The 20,017-nt window shown below is 37.7% G+C and overlaps 1 protein-coding gene across 2 annotated transcripts in view; it reads left to right on the top strand.

Moving 5' to 3' along the window:
- NPAS3 (neuronal PAS domain protein 3) overlaps window positions 1-20,017 on the top strand; it is a 954,232-nt gene that overhangs the window by 276,067 nt on the left and 658,148 nt on the right. The gene's annotated exons all lie outside the window — the stretch shown is intronic.

Raw genomic sequence — 20,017 nt, 5'->3', positions numbered from 1 at the left:
GAACATTTGGAGATTTAATAGTTCACTGTAATTTGTAGGTTCCCTGCTGTTTGGAACCTTTTCTCTGTGATCTTTTGTGTGTTCTCTTGAGAGCACTGCCTCTGTTCACTTTTTTTTTTTTTTTTTAGTATTTCTGGTTACACGTAAATAACACAGATCTAGCAAAGAGATACAATGATTATATAAAGCTCTGGGATTCCCCCTGAGATTTCTACCTGTTAGGTTTCTGTCTGACTTGTGGGAATGTATGGTGACCTGATGTTCTGAGTGCAACAGTGTATGATTAATAAAGAGAAATGACATGCTCTCTTCACTTTTCTTGCTCCTTGCCTCAGTTTGGTACTGACCGTAACCCCACTTCCAGAGTGTAGAAAGGGGGGAAACTGTTTTGAGAGTTTAAATATTTTTGTCAGGGAAGAATTTATGAATATCAGGGTTTTGTGGGGACAGAGGAGTATCTGTGTTTCTTCTCTTTTGGTTTTCCTTCCCTTGTTTACTATAAGAGCATCCAAGGATCGATTTACTGGGTAAGTTTAGTTTCAAAAGAAGTACTACGGGACATGTTATTTACTGTCTTAAATCATGACTTTTAAGGACATTCAGATCATCATTAACATAATCATCTTTCAAAAAATACCTATTCAGGACACAACATATATGTCAGACACCATCTTATTATTGCATTGATTTTGCTGTTGTTCATTTGCTCAGTCGTGTCCACCTCTTTGTAATCCCATGGGCTACAGCATGCCGTGTCCTTTAGTATCGCCCATAATTTGTTCAAACTCATGTCCTTTGAATCAATGATGCCATCCAGCCATCTCATCCTTTGTCATCCTCTTTTTAATCCAGCCCTCAATCTTTCCCAGCATCAGGGTCTTTTTCAGTGAGTTGGCTCTTTGCATCAGGTGGCCAAGTATTGGAGTTTCAGCTTCAGCATCAGTCCTTCCAATGAAGGACTTGATTTCCTTGGAGATGGACTGGTTTGATCTTCTTGCAGTCCAAGGGACTCTCAAGAGTCTTCTCCAACACCACAGTTCAAATGCATCAGTTCTTCAGTGCTCAGCCTTCTTTATGGTCCAACTCTCAAATCCAAACATGACTACTGGGAAAAAAACATAGCTTTGACTATTCAGATCTTTGTCAGCAAAGTGAAGTCTCTCCGTTTTAATGAGCTATCTAGGTTTGTCATAGCATTCCTTCCAAGGAACAAGCATTATTTTAATTTTATTGCTTCAGTCACCATCTACAGTAATTTTGGAACCCAAGAAAATAAAGTCTGTCACTGTTTCCATTGTATCCCCATCTATTTGTCATGAAGTGATGGGATTGGATGCCATGATCTTAGTTTTTTGAATGTTGAATTTTAAGCCAGCTTTTTCACTCTCTTCTTTCACCTTCATCAAGAGTCTCTTAGTTCCTCTTGCTTTCTGCTATTAGAGTGTGTTGTCTGCCATTCTGAAGGAGATCAGCCCTGGGATTTCTTTGGAGGGAATGATGCTAAAGCTGAAACTCCAGTACTCTGGCCACCTCATGCGAAGAGTTGACTCATTGGAAAAGACTGATGCTGGGAGGGATTGGGGGCAGGAGGAGAAGGGGACGACCAAGGATGAGATGGCTGGATGGCATCACTGACTTGATGGACGCTAGTCTGAGTGAACTCTTGGAGTTGGTGATGGACAGGGAGGCCTGGCGTGCTGCGATTGATGGGGTCACAAAGAGTCGGACACGACTGAGTGACTGAACTGAACTGTCTGCATATCTGATGTTATTAATATTTTTCCCAGCAATCTTGATTCCATGTTGAGCTTCATTCAGCCCAGCATTTTGAATGATGTACTCTGCATATAAATTAAATAAGCAAGGTGACAATATACAGCCTTGATGTACTCCTTTCCCAATTTTGAACAAGTCCATTGTCCCATGTGTGGTTCTGTTTTTTCTTGACCTGCATACAGGTTTCTCAAGAGGCAGGTAAGGTGGTCTGGTATTCCCATCTCTTGAAGAATTTTCCACAGTTTGTTGTGATTCACACAGTCAGAGGCTTTAGTGTAGTCAAGGAAGCAGATATTTTTCTGGAATTCCCTTGCTTTTTCTGTGATCCAATGGATATTGGCAATTTGATCTCTGGCTCTTCTTCCTTTTCTAAATCCAGCTTATACATCTGGAAATTCTCGATTCACATACTGTTGAAGCCTAACTTGGAGGATTTTGATCATTACCTTGCTAGGATATGAAGTGGTATTGTGCTGTAGTTTGTACATTCTTTGGCATTGCCCTTCTTTGAAATTGGAATGAAATCTGACCTTTTCCAGTCCCGTGGACATTGCTGAATTTTCCAAATTTGCTGGCATATTGAGTGCGGCATTTCTACAGCATCATCTTTTAGTATTTGAAATAGCTTAGTTGGAATTCCATCACCTCTACCAGCTTTGTTTATAGTAATGCTTCCTAAGGCCCACTTGACTTTGAATTCCAGCATGTCTGGCTCTAGGTGAGTGATCGCACCATTGTGGTTATCTGGGTCATTAGGACCTTTTTCATACAGTTCTTCTGTGTCTTCTTGCCACCTCTTCTTAATATCTTCTGCTTCTGTTAGGTCCATACCATTTCTGTCCTTGATTCCCATCTTTGCATGAAATACTCTTGTGAAAGTGAAAGAGAAAGTCACTCAGTCATGTCCGACTCTTTGCGACCGCATGGACTGTATAGTCAATGGAATTCCCCAGGCCAGAATACCAGAGTGGGTAGTCTTTCCCTTCTCCAGGAGATCTTCCCAGTTCAGGGATTGAACCCAGATCTCCCGAATTATAACAAATTCTTTACCAGCTGAGCTACAAGGGTTGTTTTTCTGCTTCTTTGCACTGATCAGTTAGGAAGACTTTTTTTTAAAATCTCTCCTTGCTGTTCTTTGGAACTCTGCATTCAGATGGCTATATCTTTCCTTTTGTCCTTTGCCTTTCACATGTCCTCTTTTCTCAGCTGTTTGTAAAACCTGCTCAGACAACCACTTTGCCCTCTTGCATTTCTTTTTCCTGGGGATGGTTTGGTCACTGCTTCCTATACAGTGTTAGGAACCTCAATCCATGGTTCTTCAGACACTCTATGTATCAGATCTAATTCCTTGACTCTATTTCTCACTTCCGCTTATAATCATAAGGGATTTGATTTAGGTCATACCTGAATGGCCTAGTGGTTTTCCCTACTTTCTTCAATTAAAGTCTGAATTTTGCCATAAGAAGTTCATGACCTGAGCCACAGTCAGCCTCTGGTCCTTGTTTCTGCTCATTATATAATACTTTTCTATCTTCAGCTGCAAAGAATAGAATCAATCTGATTTCAGTATTGACCATCTGGTGATGTCCATGTATAGAGTCTTCTCTTGGCAAAACTATTAGACTTTGCCCTGCTTCATTTTGTACTCCAAAGTCAAACTCATCTGTTATTCCAGGTATCTCTTGACTTCCTACTTTTGCTTTCCAGTCCCCTATGATGAAAAGAACACATTTTTTGGTTTTTGTCTAGAAGGTCTTTTAGGTCTTCATGGAACTGTTCAACGTTATCTTCTTTGGCATTATTGGTTGGGGCATAGACTTGGCTTACTCTCATGTGAATTGATAACAACGGTCTTGTTTAGCATGAACTTTTAAGAAATTGCTAATGCAACTTAATCACTAATTTTGGGGGACACACTATGACGCATTTTGAAAATGGCTATTTTAATTTTTCACCTCCTACTCTACTATCTTGATTGCTCCCTCTCATTTTAATTTTTAATGAGAGATTTTTTGTATATGGTCTTCCCTTGTGGCTCAGCTGGTAATGAATCTGCCCACAATGTGAGAGATGTGGGTTTGATCCCTGGGTTGGGAAGATCCCCTGGAGAAGGGTAAGACTACCCACTCCGGTATTCTGGCCTGGGGAATTCCATTGACTATACAGTCCATGCGGTCGCAAAGAGTTGGACATGACTGAGTGACTTTTACTTCACCTTTTTAATTTATGATGTGATCATGGTGAACTGGTTGACATTTCAGTTGTGATAAAGTGTTTGAAACTGTGGGGCTGAATTGTGGTAAACAGATCTGTGCATGAATATGAGTATAATATTCATATGACAAAATATGAGTATTTTCAATTTTTTGAGCTACTTTTAATAATAAGTTTGATCCTATGGAATAGAAACTAACCTATTTTTTCCTGATTATTTATAGAAAATTTGTAAAACAGAGTGGAAAGGACAAATTCTACCACTCTGAGAGAAATCAGTGTTAATAGTTTCTTTTTTTCCAATCTCACTGTCTGCATTTCTCTCCATTTTATGCTTCTTCCTCATTTTTTCATTGTCACCTGCTATAGCTCTTTATATCTTACACATTATGTATCCCATAATTAAACTTACTGTCAACAAAGGCTATTACTGGTGTTAAACCGTAGATGGTTAACTGCCACGGGCCAAATGAGACCCTCAGGAGCCTGAGAAAAGTTGCATTTTAAAAATGAGATGCTCACTTGATATTTTACAAAATGAAAGATTTTGCATTAGAAAAATAGTCTACATTTCTGACTTCTCTTAAATAGGAAGACTTGGCAACTTTGGGGTCTACATTCCCATCTAGTAACAAATGCTTTTCCTGAATAATGTGTGCCCTCTGGTGATGAGGCTAGCACTCTCTGGTTTGCCACAGTCCACTCCACTCCCGGTTACTGCTCAACACTGAGGTCCAGTTGCCATTTATTGTCATGCTTGCATTGCTTTCTCTCACTTAGTCCTCTTTATTCATTTGTATAATTTTGTTGGATCCTACAGGTATTTGAGTTTATGATCTCACACTTAAATTCATTTGTGCTAGACTAATCATAATTCACAAAACAAGCAAACAAACAAAAAACCCGACTCTTCTTGCATGTATGAATTTCATGAGAAGAGATATAAACAAATCCAATGAGTGGTTCTCTGAGAAGTTGTGTAGAAGAAAATGAGGTGACAAAACTGAGAGGGTAAGAAAACAGAATGTGAAAGGCAGTGTGAGTGTGTATGCACACATGTGCACCTGTGTGCACATGTACATGTATGTATTTGAAAAGTGACTCTGGGAATTCCCTGGTAGTCCAGTGGTTAGGGTGCTGTGCTCCCACTGCAGGGGACATGAGTTCAATCCCTGGTTGGGAACTTAAAAAAGTGACTCAGGGTCATAGCCATGGGAAGAGGACCCAGTTGCCGCATTGCTGTTGTTGACTCATTGATCTCCATAGTTTCTTTGTAAATATATTATTGGGAAATGCTGCTGTTATCAGAACTGAAACTAAAGACTTAAATGGTCTTTTGTCCCTGATGACTCAAAAGGAGACCTTGAGGGAAAACCCTTTAAGATGAATATCTCAGCCCAAATAAAACAAAATGAAATACAGAGAGGACAGAAGGTGAATTTAAGAAAAGGGCTCCTGTGAAGTGCCTGTGGGTAAGTAAAAAGGTTACAGGATATTTGTTTTGATTGAGGACCATATTGGGATGACAAGTCAGGGTGAAAGTATTCAACCCTAGGTCTATCTTTGTATTTTTTAAGCTAATTATTTGGTGATTTATAGATTCAGATACTAAGGTTGCTTATGGAAGCTTTGTGGTAAAGGCCAGTTGAGCAAATCACTGGCTTCCATTGCCCCATTTCAATTAAGCAGTCCCTTTTACACCAGCTTGCAAATCGGTCATCATGTGCTTTCCTACATCTGAGTATGTTTTACCAACACGTTGAATTCATGTTACTATTAAAGTTGTAATTATTCAATATCAGTAAATTCAGTGCTAACTTTCAGTTAATAAGAAAACTGGGTCTTTTAAATTTGATTCATGGGATCGCAAAGAGTCGGACACGACTGAGCGACTGAACTGATACTTATATCATGATACAACCTTTTGTTTTTCCATGAGCAGCTTGCAAACGCATGAAATAAAAAAGCCTATTCATTTATTCTTTATTTAATTTCATGCTATAAACATTACTTTTATACATCAAAATAGTACCTATCTTTATCATCTTGTTACATAGTTCAATATGACTCAGAATAACTTACTTGTAGTTCCTCAAAGTCAGATATTAATGAGAAGACTAAGCATCTACCAAGGTTTTTCAAAAGATTTTAGGGTTTGGAAAGGACTTGGTTTCTGGCTAAGTAATGGATACTTATAAATAAACAGATGTTTCCTGTGGGGTCCTGCTTTATAAAGTATCTCAGTGAGGTGTTATGAATCCTCAAATCTCATATGATAATTCCTGGCACATTAAAATCTTTGCTGCTTCATATATGAAATCTAATGCCATGGACACACTGTTCCACCAAGGGCCACCACCAGTTAGATGTGGGAGGTGCAGCATTCGATGAAAAAACAATGATCCTGATAATTTGGTCAGTGTTAGAACTTAGTAGAGATCTTAGGATACCATTTACTGAGGCAACTTGTTAACCAAGACTTGAGTCAGTATCTGTGATTTTGCTTCAGGAAGTTCAGTGTGTGAAGTATTTTGTGTTTATTTGTCTGTGTTTTCTCCCGGGTTAGAATCCACAGATGCCCTCAGGTTGGCAAGGAGTAAGTGACACATGGAAGAAGTCATTCGTTAAATGGTAGCATCTCCCTCCCCACCCGGGCAGCTGGCGTACTGTACACTGGCACACACTGCCTTGGGGTTTTGAGGGACCAGAGAGGACACAAGAGCCGAGGCTGTGTGGCTGAAGGACTTGGTCATTTGGTTGGACGCTCATGTGGGGTAACTTGGGAAGCGATAAAGGCCTCTTCCAGCCTTTTTACTTCCAGCTCTCTTTTAGAGGAATGACCAAGACAAGCATTTTCTCCAGATACTTTTCAGGTCGTACTACTACATGCAGTGATGAGAGGATGACATTTGATAGCACTATCAGGAAAATCATTCATTAAATGAAAAATACCCTGAGCATTAAGCTGTTTTGAGGCTCAACTTGGAGCCAATAAAACTGCATACTTGTTTGTTTTTTTTTTCCAAAAGTAATTTTTATATTAAAAATATATTTATTGAAGAAATTTTAGAAATTAATTATCTCCTGCCTACTCACCTCCCATCTTCTGACTGCCCCCAACAAGAAATGTTTACCATGTAGAAAATAACCAATCTCAATATTTTGGCTTGTGGGACTCAATCCTGGTTTGGATATATTTTCTCTGTATCTATATATAGTTATAGATACATTGCTATAATTGTTCAACCCACTGTACATTCTGCTTTATGATCTTCCTTTTATCACTTTAGTTCAGTTCAGTTCAGTCGCTCAGTCGTGTCCAACTCTTTGCGACCCCATGAATTGCAGCACGCCAGGCCTCCCTGTCCATCACCATCTCCCAGAGTTCACTCAGACTCATGTCCACTGAGTCCGTGATGCCATCCAGCCATCTCATCCTCTGTCGTCCCCTTCTCCTCCTGCCACCAATCCCTCCCAGCATCAAAGTCTTTTCCAATGAGTCAACTCTTTGCATGAGGTTGCCAAAGTGCTGGAGCTTTGGCTTTAGAATCATTCCTTCCAAAGAAATCCCAGGGTTGATCTCCTTCAGAATGGACTGGTTGGATCTCCTTGCAGTCCAAGGGACTCTCAAGAGTCTTCTCCAACACCACAGTTCAAAAGCATCAATTCTTCGCTGCTCAGCCTTCTTCACAGTCCAACTCTCACATCCGTACATGACCACTGGGAAAACCATAGCCTTGACTAGATGGACCTTAGTCGGCAAAGTATGTCTCTGCTTTTGAATATACTATCTAGGTTGGTCATAACTTTTCTTCCAAGGAGTAAGTGTCTTTTAATTTCATGGCTGCAGTCACCATCTGCAGTGATTTTGGAGCCCCCCAAAATAAAGTCTGACACTGTTTCCACTGTTTCCCCATCTATTTCCCATGAAGTGATGGGACCGGATGCCGTGATCTTTGTTTTCTGAATGTTGAGCTTTAAGCCAACTTTTTCACTCTCCACTTTCACTTTCATCAAGAGGCTTTTTAGTTCCTGTTCACTTTCTGCCTTAAGGGTGGTGTCATCTGCATATCTGAGGTTATTGATATTTCTCCCGACAGTCTTGATTCCAGCTTGTGCTTCTTCCAGTCCAGCGTTTCTCATGATGTACTCTGCATATAAGTTAAATAAGCAGGGTGACAATATACAGCCTTGACGTACTTTTCCTATTTGGAACCAGTCTGTTGTTCCATGTCCAGTTCTAACTGCTGCTTCCTGACCTGCATACAGATTTCTCAAGAGGCAGGTTAGGTGGTCTGGTATTCCCATCTCTTTCAGAATTTTCCACAGTTTATTGTGATCCACACAGTCAAAGGCTTTGGCATAGTCAATAAAGCAGAAATAGCTGTTTTTCTGGAACTCTCTTGCTTTTTCCATGATCCAGCAGATGTTGGCAATTTGATCTCTGGTTCCTCTGCCTTTTCTAAAACCAGCTTGAACATCAGGGAGTTCACGGTTCACGTATTGCTGAAGCCTGGCTTGGAGAATTTGGAGCATTACTTTACTAGCATGTGAGATGCGTGCAATTGTGCAGTAGTTTGAGCATTCTTTGGCATTGCCTTTCTTTGGAATTGGAGTGAAAACAGACCTTTTCCAGTCCTGTGGCCACGGCTGAGTTTTCCAAATTTGCGGCATATTGAGTGCAGCACTTTCACAGCATCATCTTTCAGGATTTGAAACAGCTCAACTGGAATTCCATCACCTCCACTAGCTTTGTTCATAGAGATGCTTTCTAAGGCCCACTTGACTTCACATTCCAAGATGTCTGGCTCTAGATTAGTGATCACATCATCATGATTATCTGGGTCGTGAAGATCTTTTTTGTACAGTTCTTCCGTGTATTCTTGCCACCTCTTCTTAATATCTTCTGCTTCTGTTAGGTCCATACCATTTCTGTCCTTTATCAAGCCCATCTTTGCATGAAATGTTCCCTTGGTATCTCTAATTTTCTTGAAGAGATCTCTAGTCTTTCCCCTTGTGTTGTTTTCCTCTATTTCTTTGCTTTGATCGCTGAAGAAGGCTTTCTTATCTCTTCTTGCTATTCTTTGGAACTCTGCATTCAGATGCTTATATCTTTCCTTTTCTATTGTAAAAATGTTTTTCCAGTCATTGAATATTTTTTTCAACATCTTTATTCAGTATCTTGAGAATATTTCATAATTTATTTCTAAAGTCTATCAAAAGAGGCAGTGAATATTCTTTTAGAATGTATTTGTTTGCATCCCTGGCCAGCTTGAGATCTGTATTTGCCAAAGTGTTCCCTAGAAATTGTAACAATGTACACCTCTGGTAAGTTCGACCATGCTTTTGGAACCTTGATGAAAGGTTAAATAAAAATGCATGCCTTTAAAATAAAGTCAGGTAGGGAATAAAGCGTGCTGTCTCTTGAGACTGTTGGCACCATTATTCTCAATTGTAGTGTTTAAAGAAAGGGTGGCCACTTTATGTATTTCATTAAAAATGCAGGCAGGTATAGTATAAACATGCTCATTGATGTCAAGTAAATGGTTGTGCTGTTTGCAGTATTCACATGACCGTAACTTTCATTTTTCAGACTTTAAAATCTTCAAACTTGTCAAAGCCTACTTTCTCCTTTCCAAGTTTCTCCTATCAGGCTTGAAAGTTTTCAAAATCTTTCTTCCACTTGGTCGTGCTTTCAAAAGTGTTTGAAATCACACTTAGAGAAAATTAAAGGAAAAAGTGAATTTTCCCTCTAGAAAAGGTCATTTGAATTTGAATTCCAAAGCAAGTTAGTTTGGGACTTAGAGCAATTAACAGCAAATTTATCTACTCCAAATTGGAATATGTTTATATGCCTGAAAAAGGGGGGTTATTGGACATTTTATTAGTGACTTAATGTTTTTATAACAATTATGATAGAAATTATATGGGTGATTATCAGTTAAATAAAATTTTATCCATGACTTAATAGTCATATAATCAGGAGAAGGGGACTCATGACTTTATTCCTATAGAGGCAATGCAGTGCAGTGGTGAGAAGGACGTAAGGATGGAGTCATCTTGCCAAGGTTCAGATTCCATTTTCAGCTGTCAGTGATCTTGGGCAAGTTACTTTCTCTCTCTGTGATCTTCTTATTTATGAGATGGGGGACAGTCATATTTCCAGGGTGACCAGCTGTTCTGGTTTGCCCAGGCCCATCCTTCTTTTAGTATTAAAAGTCTAGGATCCAGAGAAAGTTCTCTCTGAGACAAGAAAACCCCTAGTTAAGAGCATAAATATAGTGGCCCCCCAAAACAGGGGCTAAAATAGCAGTGTTTTAGGGTCAGATGTATATAGTGGAGATGATCTACTTTCCATAGATGCTGTTACTTCCCCTTTCCATCCTTGCTGATACTGACAATGGTGAATTAAGTAGGATAATGTTTAATTAGAGCCTGAAACTTAGTAGATGTTCAAAGATGTTTGTTTTCATTCAATGTTACTATGATGTTAAGGTGTATCCTATTTTTTGATGGTACTGAATAATATTAAAAAGCAGAAACAACACATGTACTTTCCTGTCATTGATATGAAAACTAATACTGTAGTCCCTTGGAGTGATAGAAATCCCTTTGCATGGTTAGTAAAATGTCCTGCCATCACAGAGTGCCCACCATTCCTTCTCATTTTTGCCTTTCAGCGGAGATGCTCTGACCCTTTCAAATATTTAGCAGTAGACTTCCCTCTCAATGTGTGCTCACGACTTCTGTTACTGCTAATGGAAGTTACACATGTGTGCTCACCAGGATGAGAAAGGCCTTTATCCCATGTCGGGCAAAGACCCGTGATCCTGAATCTCTTTCTAAACTTCAGACCTGAAGAGAGCAGTGCAGGGAATTGCTGCTTTCTCACTATATTAGCTTCTTCAATTTCCTTTTAATTGGAGCCTGCAACCCAGAATCTTGTAACTTCAGGGGGATGAACAATACAAATTAAGATCTGGATGCTTTCCAGGAATGGCTCAGCTCAAAGAACAGTTTTTTTTTTTTTTTTCCTTTTAACACAGTTGTGGCTATTCACAAATCGCATGCAGTTGCCTAATGAGTCCGTATTTGCTTCTGAGGTTTCACATTTGCAAACTATACTGCTGAGAAAGTAGGTGATGTGTTCACCCACCTCTGGTGTGAGCTGACTGATTTCATGTACAGGACAGATAAATACTAGAATAGTCAAAATTCGAAACCAGTAGCACAGAACCTTCAAATACAATATCTTACCCTTGTTCAGGACATTCATTTCTCCCCAAGAATTCTTTCTAATGTATAAGACTTCAATTTATGTTTAAGAACTAGTAAACTATAGCAGTTTGACAGCCATTCACACTTAATTCTGTGCATTAAACCAACAGCATTCTTTTCCACAAACATCCATTGTTAGGACAATGCTCTCAGACAGAATTTATGAGAAATGGAATTATGTTACCAAGGAGATAGCATTTACTATAATGAAGAGTAGATCCTAGAAAATGGCCCCTTTTACAGCAGCTCAGAGCAGAGCCACAAAAGCAATTGATTGGTCTTGGCATTTAGTCTTATATCAGCTGTGTCATCCATAGCTTCAGGAGTGAGAACACTAATCTAAAGTGACATTTCTGTTCTGGCGGGCTTTTCTGCCCTGATGAAAGCAATTACTTCATTCCTAAATGATAATTTGCAGGAGTTTCAACCACTTTAATTGATAATTTTTTTTTTTTTGTTCTGAGTTCAATTGTGAAGTGATTAGCTGATTTGGTAAATAGAAATTTAAGGTGTGAAATATACAAGTTGCTCCAAGGTAAAGTGCTATTTATTGGGTGGAGAGAAATTACTTGATAAAACTGCAGTTTTTTGTCATTATTATGGAACTGCCAGTTGGTAGCTTAAAGTTCTGGAGGAAAATGAAGAACAAAACACTTTGATTCAGGAGGTTTTTGGCAGACACCAAAGCATGCAATGAATAGTTGGGTCTTGCTGTGGTTCATTCAAGGGTTATTTGAATCAAGGTGAACACTGGTTGAAAAGGACTGTGCGGACCTCTCAGCTTTCTTTATTACTATTCTAATGACTCATTCTGGTATTAAATCCTCTTACTTAAAGTGTTAAGAATAAGAATGCTCATTGGCTAAAACCAATTAATTTAATTATTAAGTTCAAACATACACAAGGCATTTTCTGAAGATGAGGGAAAGCATTCAGTGGAATGGCTTTAATTACTCTTCGGATCTATTTTACTATACAAGTCAAAAATAGGTCATGATTATTCAACCAGAATATATCATAGTTTAAAGATTTTAAAGATGAATCTTGATTTTAATACTTTATTGCATGTTAGCAGTTGCACATGTTTTTGACAATGTTTTTAAGCAATTTCATGATATTTTCTTACATGTGGGAAAAATAATGGTAATTCCACTTGTTAAATGAGAAAAATAAGGCAAGAATGAAGGTCAAACTGATTTAGCACATCAAACAGTCTTTGTCAGCCAAGCTTAATATATCCTGAGTTTGTGGAACAAATGAAATTTTGCTGCTATGTTACACTTTGCTTCCAAACAACCATTACAACTAGTTTTATATATTGTGTGAGCATCAGACCATCAAACAGTGCATCTTTACTGACGTGTTGCTGCAGCGATGATCTACAGCAGCAATCTGCCATTTATATAAGGGCAAAATGTGCATCTATATTTAGTTGTGAAATTGGCCTATTATACTCTTGATGTTTACAGAGGCTAACATAAATTAATGATGACAGCTATGAGCAGTGCATTAGTTAAGCAGCAGAGTTCTTACCTTGAACTTGAAGGTTCCAGTTTTAACTTCCAGTATGTACTATACTGCTTTCTTCACACATTAAAGGCAGGTTTCTGAAATTATTACCCTTTCTTGAAGAGCATTAAAAGATTTGGGGTTGGGAGTTATGTTGTACATAATCCTACCAGATAACAGTTTTTTTATGCATTTCTCAATTATATTACCTTATAAGAAAGGTGGTAATTACAATCATGGGGGAAAAAATACTTCTGAAAGATTTTTATTCTTTGCAGTGGACTGATTTGATTGACTTTGAACTCTCTGTGATACCAGTGTGTGGTGGACTGTTTTATTGAAAGTAACGAAGGACGGGAAAGCAGTGCTTATAGAATCTTTACTGTACTTTTTCCCTGGGAAGCTGCCTCATTCAGCTCGTGTCAGGGCAGGTGTAGGTACCGGATAACTATAGATTTCACCGTTAACTATGACCAGAGATCTGACAAGTATGCAGGTGTTCAAAGGTTCATGAGTTAAAATGCTGCAGCCTTTGATGAATTTTTGATGGCTGCATTTTTAATACAGGTCGACCTTCTTCCTTTGAGGCTGCATGCCAGATTAATTGATAAATAGTAGAAGTCTAGTGCTGGATTCTCCTAAGCAAAACAAGTAGGAAAATCCATAAAAAAAAAAAAAACTGCCTGTCTGGCTCCTTAGAGGTACTTTACAAAGGTAAAATTTAAAGTGGTTTTTACCCTACTTTTCCTTTTCCCTAGAGTTAATGACCAAAACCTGCCGTGTTCTTTTATAAAGACTAGTTATTGTACTCTAAAAGTTTACATGAAGGTGTTAACTTTGAGGCTTAGAGAGAGGATTTTTATGTAGAGAGAGTGTGGATCTGTTGATAATGTCCATATAAGAAATCATTCCATAAATATAATTATAAAGTATTAAGAAATAGCTGATAGATATCTGGCTGTGAAGAAGTCGTTGAATAAGAAACATTTGACTAAAGTGACTTACTTCTGTTGGTTCCTCTGTGACAGTTACTATTTCTGCTATGTTATATTCTGTAAATATCCAACTATATTGTTTCTGTAATCACTATCACCATTTCTGTGAAGTAGGAAACCAAATAAATGAATTTTGCAAAGCTAAATTTGACAAACCACAAGAGACAACTTAGTTGTTTTAATGAGTCATCACATCCAAAGTTACCTGTTTTTTCCACTATGGAAACAATTGACACCTTTATCCAACTCTGAGACAGCTTTAGAGAGATCGCAAGTGCTAACTCAATTTCATAATATTGGCTTTGTGATAGTGAGTGGCAGTGCCTGTTTTTTTTAAAGAAGCAACAAAACTTTCTTTTACCTTTTTTTCCTGTCTCATTTCTGGCTCAAGTAGAGTTTCACGATTTAGCCTTGCCCCCAGTATGAAGGCTAGAACTGGAAACTGCTGTTGTCCTTCCAAGTTTCTTCCCTGCTCCAAGTGTTCTGGTTGAGCTCTCCATGGTCCTGGATTTGGAGCTTTGCCTGACAGACAGAGCTTTCATATTTGTGGTGTTTTGGGAGATGCTTTGAAAGATCTTCCTGCTAGGAATACACATATACTCTTTCTGATGAATAATTATCATTGCAATTTTGAAGTCTTCCATAGAAGCTTTCACAGTCTTCCCGAGTAACCCACCCATTCCCTTAATTACTGTTTGGATGTTCATTTTTCTCTATAAACAAAATTGCTTGTCAATTTTGAATGCCAGTTTTTTCTAATTTAGGGAACTAAAAAATGATCCTTTATTATTCTTAGCATAGGAAATCACTTATTTATAAACATTTCATCTTCCATTAATGAGACATGCATTTTTTATTTGAACAAGTCATTGAGTATACCTATAGTAAAAGACAGGTAGACCTAGGTGTAAGGAGGAATATAATGAAAAATCAATATCTCTGCAATCAAGTAGTTTTATTTCACTCAGGTACACAGTGTGGTATGTCAGAACCAGTAGATGGAAATCTTATTGGTGAGAACACAGTGTAAATTATAAAGGACCTCAAAGCATAGAACAGTTAGTGTGACATGAGCTTGGGTTTTCATTTAACACATCTTATACAGTATTACTGTGTCCTAGGCACCACTATAAATATTTTTTAACTACCCCAGTTAATTTTAACAGGAGCCTTATGAAGCAGTATTATCATTACATATCACAGGTGAGAAACAGGCAAAAGAGGTTAAGTAAGTTGCTCACGTTTACTTATTATTATGTAATTAGTCATAGAGCCAGGATTTAAGCACAGGATCTGGAATTCATGCGCTACCCTCTGTCTCCTGCTAGTGTGGAAGACACGCTGAGAGAGGCAGCAACGGAACTTGAAGAAAGTGAGAATCATGAGTTGAGAGAACATGGAGGCATTTAAATAAATAGGCAATTTTAGGGTTATCACCAAGCAGAAGTCAGCCCTCTGATTTAATTTCTACCGTCACTATATGGGAAGTAAAATTTACTAAAAAATGAAAGTCATAAGTGGCAGTAAAGAAAGGAGTTTGAGAAACAATGAGTAAAAAACATAGGTATTTAGAATTATAGAAACTGTAGCCTGAATGAAAAAGTGATAGGAAAGATGCTACTAGTTAAAAGAAAATTATAAAGAATTCTGGAGGAACAAGGTGATGATCAGATGTGGTACTAAGATTAAAACAGTCAGGCTTTTCCTAGGTATAAAGTTGTTATAATAGTAGCCAGTGCCTATAGTGACTTTCCTGGTAGCTCAGATGGTAAAGAATTTCCTGGCAATGCAGAAGACCTGGGTCAGAAAGACCCCCTGGAGAAGGGAATGGCAACCCACTCCAGTATTCTTGCCTAGAGAATTCCATGGACCAAGGAACCAGTGGGGTACAGTCCATGGGGCTGCATAGAGTTGGACAGACTGAGCAACTAACGTTCTCACTTTCACTTTCCATGTTTATGTAACATTTACAACATGGCAGTTGTAAGTAATATATGTCAAGGCATTTAGCACTTGACATATATTAGCTCAGTTACTCCTCTGAAGAATATTGTGAAGTATGTTCTACTATAATGTCTGTTTCCCAGATGAGGAAATTGAGATCCAAAGAAGCTGAGACTTCTGTCCAAGATTGCCAGCTAGAAACTGTGTGATAATGTGGACATGGAGTCCCTACTCCAAACATCTGTGCTTCCAAGAAAGCTTAAGTATAGCTTGACTATATTTAGGCATTCTTCAGTCTTACTAAAATTCTTTGTTGTAAACTAAAGGAGTCTCTACCACATTTAGAGTTTACAAACTATCTTAACTGTTGCAATATAGAACTTTCCAAGGGAGGTTCACTTCTTTATATTATTATGAAATTATCATGTGAGCCATTGCGGTGGTCCCAGAAGATTTGCCAAATGCTACCTGTGTGTCATCCTCATGGTCTAAGATGATAAAATTGAAATTCAACATAGTGAATTAGAATCATAATGTCTACAATGGCCAAAGTGGATCTCAGAATTCCTTCATTGGAACTCTTTGCATGAAACATACAGCTTGCCAAAGGAACTTAAAATACATGGAGGATTCAAAAAATAACTTTAATGTTTAACAAATACTGACTGCTGAATCTTCATTCTTAGTAAACTCTTTTTTGATTGCTTGTTAGGTATATGCTTAAAGGTATAACTTTATAAATGTGTAAAAATTGCTTAAAGATGTTGAATGAAAACATACGTTAAATAGTATTATTTTAACCAAGGATATTTTAAGGATAAGTTAATTCTAGCAACATCAATGGCAAAAAGAGGGCAGAATCCAGCTTTATAACCCTTATAAGAAGAAATTCTATATGTTAGATCATTATTCTTTTGGATGGAGTGATGGATCCCTTTTGAAAATTTGAGAATCATTTAATAAACCCTCAAAATATACATATATATGCATTATTTGGGGTATGGTTTTCAGATATGTATGTGTGTCTTTGAAAATAGTTGATTTACTGTTGGTGGTAATTATTAATGAAGATGATATTGTTGTCATCACAGAGTTAAAATTTTGATTTGTGGAGGATTTTCTGTTATTCAGAGTCTAAGTGGAAGAGCATTAAAATAGTGGGAATTTTGGGCCCAAGAAGTAACTTATTACTTAATCATATTTTAGGTGGCAGAGATCAGGCAGTAACATTTACTCACAGTCAATCCATTCTTTCTCTAGTATTTAGAAATGCAACTGTAATATTTTGATTTAGAACACAATGTACAAATGCAAATTTATGTTAGGTTTTAATGTCCTTAATTCAGTTTGAGAATTACTTCTAACTAGGCTCTACTTCACAAAAGCAGACAAAAGATTAATCCACAATCTGTCATTATCTTAAGGTCTTTAGCTTCATCTATTGTATCAATATCTCCACAACCTTTATAAACCGTTGGCTGTATTTTATTGCTGTTGCCCTCAAAACCAGTGACTACTTATTGCAGACACAGTGCCCTCATTCTGGAAATCTTCTGTACTGTGGTGTCTGCATAATGATATGATGGAGAGTCTTGGAAACCCTTTGTTATTAAGATTATGGACAGAAAGATTACTCCAGTAGGGTAACACAGTGTGTGTAAAGAGATTTTTTTTTTTTAAAGGGGGGGAGTGATAGAGAAGAAGAACTGATAAGATAATATATAGAAGCACATAAAGTAAGTGCTATTTTAGAAAAGCCAAGTGTCAGAGGGCAGTGTTTAAGCGAGGAACCCCAAAGCATTAGTGTCCACACACCCCACCTTCCCTAAGTGGATGAAAGAAGTCATCTCCACTCTACTTCACCTTTGGAGCCCACTGGGCTACTCCCTGTGATCTTTGGCTTTTCTACCTTAGCATTAGTTTTTTTCCTTAGGTTATTGATAAGCCCATACAGTAAATATCAATTTCGGAATGATTGCTTAATCCTCTACTGGCTTCAGGTGAATAGAGAAATTCCCATTATGAATGTTAGTAATATTGATTAGGTATCAGATGAATCCATTTGTGACCACTGAATGACATATATAAGAAAAATTACATGTAACATCCATGTGAAACTTCTGGCAGAATTGACCTCCCGAATTATTACCCAATTGCAAAATGAGTCCCTGCTCCATTGTTGACCAAATGGCATGTTTTATTTGGCTTGCATGATTTTCAAAAATGCCAATTAGTTAACATAAGCTTAAAACGTAACATAAATTTGGAAATATTATGTAAAAATTCAGATTTTTGTTTTCTAGAAATAGCAGTAGCTGAAATCTGGCAGCACATGCAAGCCTTCCCCCAGAGCAGCACACACAAGGCGAAAACTGTATATGCTTTCCTTTGCCTGGGCTGTCATCCTCCAGTTCTCCACAGTCAGCATCAGGCCTCTTTATTCATTGACATTCCCTGCCTTAACCCTGCAAGCCCTTGAGTTAGCAGCCTTGCTCCACAGCTCCATCATAGTCACTTACAGGACCAAAAAAAAAAAAAAAGAAAAAAAAAATGTTCAGCCCACCTTCTGGAGTAGATTATGAGAACACAAAAAGAGCAAAGCACTGAACTTGAAGCACTGCACTCTACAAGTGGTAGATAAAACATGTCAAGTGACATAGTTCTTTGGGTACAGCTGACTTAAATGGTATTAGATAGATTGCTTTTATTATATGGGGGTAGAGGAGGGCTATGAATCATTGTTTTATCCTAAGATGTTGACATAGATTCAGATTTTACTTGTAATTGGTCAGACTTTAAGACATCTCTTACTTTTGTGTACCTAGTTATCAATAAGCCACATTGAGCATTTGAATAATTGGATGGAGGTCAGCTAAAATTTTGGGAAACAAAATCACACAGTTTTTCCTTATAAATTAGTGATGTTTCCACTGAAGATTATCACCAGAGATATCAGGACAAAGATTTGTCACCTGTGACTGCTTTGACTCTGAAAATGGTAGTGTTAATTGGTCTAGTTCTGAGAAATACATTAGCTGGCTAATGTCGAATATTTTATTAATGGAGCGAACATGAAACCTGTTGGGCTATTAGCCTAGCAAGTATTTGACCCAAATGTCATGGAGTTATTTAAATTACATAGATACTCAGTAAAGCACTTGAGGTGTCTGCAGTGAAAACAGTTTTCCACTGTGAACAGCATCAGATATGGTCTAAGGTAATATGGAATGTTATTGCTCATCTTAAGAGGTTGAAGCCATACTACTGGACTCATTTTGACCTGTTCCTCTGGTCTTGCTCCTCTTTCTTGATATTTTATATTGGGGAAACTAGGATGCTAGATTTAAAGATTTTAAATGCTTTTAAAGCCCAATAAAATGGATACTTATATATGATATTAATAATACCTTGATACTGTAAATATTGCCCAATTATTTATCATCACAGTCTGATTTTGAATTTTATTTTTCATCAGACACAAAACAGAGCAGTTCAGAGTAGGTGGATTTCTCCTGTCAGATGCTCACATATAACTTCAGTTGTGCCAGATTCTGCCCTCAGCAATGCGAGCAAACTTCAAACAGAAATGTGCATAAATAGTTAAACGAAAATGCTGGATCCCACCTGTTGCCTCTTCTGTGAAGTAATATGTCTATAATGTTTATAAATTTTAATAACCCATATGGGGCTTTATCTTTCAACATTAAATTTATATTATTTTAAAGTTTGACTTTTCTGGGTGATATATTTTATTCTCTAATATCTTAGAGAATCTATCTGTCTATGAATGTATGCTCCTTAATAAAGAATTAAAGTATTCTCTTATCAACCAATTACCAGTGCATTTATAAAGTTCCATTGAAATCATTATTTTCAATGAGAGGTTTTGTTTGTCTGACTGAAGGTTATGATTCTTATTGAGGGCTGGAAGCACATCAGCATTTTATTTGTTAATTCTGTGAACTGTGTTTTTGTTTAGCCTTTGTTCCTCGAAATGGTAATAGAAAAAAATTTTTTAAATGTGTCCTTTTGAGGGTTTCGTCTTCCCTGGTGGCTCAGATGGTAAAGAATCTGCCTGCAATAAGGGAGATCCAGGTTCAATTCCTGGGTTGGGAAGATCCCTTGGAGAAGGGAATGGCAACCCACTCTAGTATTCTTGCCTGGAGAATCCCATGGACAGAGGAGCCTGGCAGGCTGCAGTCCATAGGGTCACAAAGAGTTGGACACAACTGAGCAACTGAACATATACTCACACATGCAGATATGTAATTATAATCACAGTCTTTTAAATTGCTCATAGC

The sequence above is a fragment of the Oryx dammah genome, unplaced genomic scaffold, assembly GCF_014754425.2.
Source record: "Oryx dammah isolate SB20612 unplaced genomic scaffold, SCBI_Odam_1.1 HiC_scaffold_16, whole genome shotgun sequence".
NCBI classification, from domain to species: Eukaryota; Metazoa; Chordata; class Mammalia; order Artiodactyla; family Bovidae; genus Oryx; species Oryx dammah.
This window is presented reverse-complemented; position numbering and strand designations above follow the sequence as displayed.